The sequence below is a fragment of the Ovis aries genome, chromosome 13 (genome assembly GCF_016772045.2).
Source record: "Ovis aries strain OAR_USU_Benz2616 breed Rambouillet chromosome 13, ARS-UI_Ramb_v3.0, whole genome shotgun sequence".
NCBI lineage: Eukaryota > Metazoa > Chordata > Mammalia > Artiodactyla > Bovidae > Ovis > Ovis aries.
The window spans coordinates 28,805,404-28,811,421 of NC_056066.1; positions in this window are offsets into that span (position 1 = coordinate 28,805,404).

Sequence of the window (6,018 nt, forward strand, 5' to 3'; positions counted from 1 at the left end):
ATGATTAGTGGAAGCATTTAAATGAACTTTTAAACATATATTATTTACTCATAGAAGTCTTTGGTTTAAAATTAAGGTATAAGTAGGCTTTTAACCAAAGCTTATTGATTTATTTTCTCAAGGACTATATTACACACTTTCCCCTTCCTCTAGAAGAGAGACATTATACTTTAGAGTCTGTTCCAATACGTATAGGCTAGATGAAAATAGTTGATACCACTCGGAAAATAGGAAAAGAATATCAACCCTTACATTTCTAACAATTTCAACAAGTGAAAATCAACTTTTCAAATTAGAACAATAAGTTATCACATTACAGTATATAATCTATTTTGCCTAGTGGAAAAAGGAAGACAGGTGGGAAAGTTACTAATAGTTAAAATTGTTCAAATCAACCACAGCTCACAAAGTGCTTCATTTGAGATTGCTGAGTTTCAGTAGTTTTTATGGGCTTTCTAGAGACTTGCTAATGAGTAAATTTTCCAGGTGTTTCCAGAGAATTGGTAGATGTGGCTGCAATAAAAAGATCCATGAACATACTCATACTTATTTGGAGCAGAGGGTTGACTCAAGACAGCTGACCTATATTCTCCTGCATCCCTCAAGATGCAATAGCATCATGGAGGAGTGTAACATTAAAGGCTGCTCCAGAAACATCAAGTCACCTCAAATAAGAGAGACAACCCACTGCTTATCACAGGTGCCATTCTCGAATGCACTATGTTCATTATTTACTTGCCATATCCTTTAAGGACCCTGAGGATGCAGTGTGAGTATTCCTGCTTTCCAATGATTAAAGCCCAGGTTTCCAAATGATCAAACTCTCTCATTCCTGAATTTCTCAGCCTGATGGTTACATCCAGTCCAGAAGTCAGGTGACTGAATTCATTTCCTGGCCTCAGGAAACAACTTGCTAAGTGTCTCCTTTGCCTCACTTCCTCATCTCTCAAATGTCTTCATGGGAGTTCCCTGATGGTCCAGTGGTTGAAACTCTATGATGCCAATGCTGGGGTTTGATCCCTGGTCAGGGAACTAGGATCCCGCATGAAAAGTGAAAGTGAAAGTCGCTCAGTCATGTCTGGCTCTTTGTAATCCCATGGACTACACAGTCAGTGGAATTCTCTAGGCCAGAATACTGGAGTGGGTAGCCTTTCCCTTTTCCAGGGGATCTTCCCAACCCCAGGATTGAACCCAGGTCTCCTGCATTGCAGGCGGATTCTTTACCAGCTGAGCCACAAGGGAAGCCCAAGAATACTAGAGTGGGTAGCCTATCCCTGCTCCAGGGGATCTTCCTGACCCAGGAATTGAACCAGGGTCCCTGTATTGCAAATAGATTCTTTACCAACTGAGCTATAAGGATCCCACGTGCTGCAATGTAGTCTTTTGGCATTGTACCCAGAAATTTTTTTTAAATGTGTTCATGTACATCAGTGTGACAATAAATGAAATCTTTAACAGAAAAGTGCAATTCAGATTCAACTAATATCTGCTGAGGTGTCCACCATGACCTAGGCACTCTATTACATATCTTACCTATATTTGTCCACGTAACCCTCCTAATAATGCAATTAAGTAGAACTGGTGCATTCTAAGATGAAAAACAGAGGCACAATCAACCATAGGCAAACTTAGAATTCAAAATCCAATTCAGTACTCTTTCCATATTATTATTTCTGTCTTACAGTCAAGATGCTATTAATAAGATTTTCCAACAGAATGAAATTTGGGGGAACCACCAATAAACTACGTTAGAGAAAACAAAGGAAACTAAAGGTCATTTGCAGATTCTGGGTCTGAACCAAGCTTTTGAGCACATGCCACCGAGGGACAAGGTGCTATGACCCTAAACTTTCCAGGGAGGCAAAAACATACAAATATAACTTGAGAGGAAAAAACTCTGATTTCTTTTTTGAAAGAAACAAGGAATTTACTCATTTAGAATTCAGGAAGAATAGAGATATATGAAAAGTAAATATCTGGCTGTCAGTGGAAGACTCAGAAATGAGGAGAAATAAATTCCTGGACCAGGTATGCACATTCTTAGGTCATATTGAGCGAGCCAGCAAGTTTGCTGCCTGCTAGAAATTGCATGGCCCAAAGTCCCTCAGAATGTATTTATAGCTGCCCTATCAAGAAGGCGCCAACATTTGATCTGGCCTTTCCAAAATAGGTTTTAAAAAATTCAAAAGGAAAAAAGGCAAGAGCCCTGCAAACAACGTCTTCTGCAGCTGATTGTCAGAAAGGGCAGTGGATTGCAGAGTCTGAGCAAACTTTCAGTCTGATGAGAGAGGAGGCTTGGGGGAGAGCAAGCGGGGGGCTGTAGAAAGGAGGAAGATACTCCTTTCGGCTTCTTGGCTACAATGACCTGAAGAGGAGAAACCGCTACTGACCTACCTGTTGGGAAGGAAGACAGCTGGTGAGCACGGGCTCCCTGAGCAGGTGTTCGGTGCTTACCATGCCCCGTGCTCCTGGAAGGCCCGGGGCCAGAAAAGAAAGAAACAAGGCCCCAGGAGTCCTAATTTCCTGAGGCCCCCAGGTGTTTTCAGCTCCTTTATGGAAGAAAGAAGTTCTGTCTATGGGACACTGGTCTATGGGCTGTAGAGGCTTTATCAAAGAAGGCCCAAAGTCTTCATTAATGATTGATAAACCCTCAATTGGAGTCACCACAGAGCCACAATTTCTCAGCCAAGATCCAGAAATCCAAAAAGCTTTGAAAATACAAAATTCTTTTTGTAACTCATCTGACAGGCAAAACCTGGCCAGATTTCTTCTGATGACAAAACCTGACCTAGATTTATGGGAGGGTGTGGCCACAAGCCCAGAGGAAATTATGACATATATAGTATATGAATCATGCTATCTTTTCTTTTCTTCTGAAAAATTATGAATTCTAAGCATACCCAGCTCCAAGTAGTTTCATGATGGATTGTGCGCCTGTATTATGTAGCTTTATGATTTCTTTTTTCCTTCTTGTTTTATTCTGCGCAGTGCCAAGTCGCTTCAGTCGTGTCCAACTCTTTGCGACCCTATGGACTGTAGGCCCCAGGCCCCTCTGTCCATGGGATTTTCCAGGGAAGAATACTGGAGTGGGTTGCCATTTCTTTTCTAAGTGTAGTTTAATTCATCTCTAACACAGTATAGTTGACTAGGTGTCTTCATAAGCAGGTATACGTTCATAGAAAATGCACAGCTTGTCACATTATATATATTGGCTTGCAGAGTCTACCAGCAGACTAGAAAGAGACAAATGTAAAGGTCATTTCCGACACCAAGGAGCTACCACCACAGGGAGGCAGCTATCAGAATGGTGTGCAGAAAACCTAAGACAGCCTCCCAGGGAAATCACCTGAGAAGCTGTAAAAAGTACTGTAAGTCAGGAAGAGAAAAACAAATATCGTATATTAACACATGTAATGTGGAATCTGGAAAAATGGTACAGATGGTCCTATTTGCAGGGCAAGAACAGAGACACAAATGCAGAGAATGGACTTGCGAACATGGGGAGTGGGGGCGAGGAAGCAGGGGAAGGGGAGTGCTCCCATGTGTAAGATAGATGGCCAGTGGGAAGCTGCTGTATAGCACAAGGATCTAGCTCTGTGCTCTGTGATGACCTAGAGAAGTGGGACAGGGGAGGGAGGGAGACCCATGAGGGAGGGGATATATACGTGTACAGATGGTTGATTCACGCAATTGTATAGCAGAAACTAACACGACATTGTAAAGCAACTACACCCTAGTTAAAAAGAAAACACTACCTTAAAATTGATCCACTTCACTGATATCTAATGATCTTCCTTCTCTCAACGATCACATTTAAAATTTTAATTTATCTGCCTCACATTTAAAATTTTAATTTATCCGCCTTACACATTAAAATTTTAATTTTAATCCCAATGAACCTTAGAAATTCACCACCAGATGTGCCCACATAATCCCAGATTCTCAAAATTTTTTTGCCACTGAAAAGCATACCAAATACAAACTTAGTAACACGCACACCCTTTTCTGCTTCTCCTTTGGTGGAATTGTTTTTCTTTCAAACACACTGTGTAAGAATGGGCACCTGATGGTCATTTCTTCTGGTTGAGACTCAGAGGATAAAAACTGAGATATCTCCTTTAAAAAGACTCTTACCAACCTGAGCACTGCTCAAAACCACAAGTAGGGCTTCTGGGTCACAAAATGCTCTCTGCTGCTTTTTAGGGATCTGATAATCAAATATTTTCTTGTCCTATGTGGCAAGGTAACTCATTCTGTATTTAGCATTTTTTAGTGAGATGTAGATTATACATATCTACACTCAAATGAAGAACTACAACTTTTAAGTTGTACTTTATCTAGTCTCTTGTGTGTATTTAGGAACCAAATTAAAGGGTCATTTGCTTGGAATTTCTGAAATCTAGAGTAGATTAGGGGTAATGTCTGCCCTTGACCGCCACTGATTAGATGAGAGTTTTTAGCCCAGAGTTGTGTTACTCTTTGAAGTCAGATTGTCTGACTTCTAACATGTGTGCTTATGGATTTGGGGTAAAAACATACCCCAAAAATGCACACACACACACACACACACACAAGAAAAAGAGGGAGGAAGAGACAGAAAGCCATTTTAAATTAAAATAAAATAGAAAAACAGTAGCCACTTCTTGTCAAACAAAAAAGAAAGACTGAGCCAGGTACATTTACAATGGAATCAAATAGCAAGGAGGGAGAAGTATTTATGATCTGATACAACAATTATATTTGGCCTTCACTGGTGGCTCCAGGGGTAAAGAATCCACCTGCCAATGCAGGAGAGGCAGGTTCGATCCTTGGGTTGGGAAGAGCCCCTGGAGAAGGAAATGGCAACCCACTCCAGTTTTCTTGCCTGGGAAATCCCTTGAACAGAGGACCCTGGCAAGCTACAGTTCATGGGCTTGCAAAAAAGTCAGACACGACTTAGAAACTAAACAACAACACAACAACCAGGAATTATAACTAAGATTCACAGGAAGAAAAATGTGTGCTCTGTGGCAGAGATGGCTTGTGGTCACAAACCTCTTCCTCTCCCTTCCTCCTCAGTTAGAAAAAAAAAAATCCTGGTTTTATTTGGGCAGCAATAAACTCAATTAAAAGCTGTTATTTCCCAAACTCCCTTGCAGCAGGGCTCAGCATGTGATTAAGTTCTCGTCAGTGACACATAAGCAGAGTATTGAGTGGGACATGGAACTTGGGGACTGAGAGTGAAGGCAGAGGGAAGGGAAAGGCTGCCCTAAAGAACCTGGCTAAATAAAAAGGAATGAAATTGGGTCATTTGTAGTGATGTGGATGAATCTGAAATCTGTCATACAGAATAAAGTTAAGTCAGACGGAAAAAAACAAATATCGTATATTAACACATATGTTTAGAATCTAGACAAATGGTACTGCTGGACCTATTTCGAGGGCAGGAACAGAGATGCAGACGTAGAGAACACATATGTGGACAAGGGGGAAAGGGGAGGGTAAGACGAACTGGAAGATTATTGCTGACGTAGATACACTGCCATGTGTAAAACAGACAGCTAGTGGGAAGCACAAGGAGCCCACAGCACAAGGAGCTCAGCTTGGTGCTCTGTGATGACCTAGGGGGGTGGGATATGGCATGGGGGTAGAAGCGGGGCTCAAGAGGGAGGCCATACATGTACACATATAGCTGATTCACCTCATTGAACAGCAGAAATAAACACAACATTGTAAAGCAATTATACCCCAAACAAGAGCTGGCTCAGCTTACAGATCTTTTCTACCTTCTCACTCCTGGAACCAGGAGTTCCAGCAGCCAGCTTGGACTGTGGGTTAAAAAAGAACCCACCGCTAGGAAATGAAGTAGAAAGAGCTGAGTCGCTAACAACTTCGTGGAACGGCTGTATTTACTCTGAACTGGCTCCATCTGGACCTCGTTTATGTGAGAGAAGCAACTCTTGTGCCTTTGTTGTTTGTCTTATTGTTATTATTATATTCAGCTCTCTCTATCGAAAACCTCAGTGGGTTTTGCAGAAG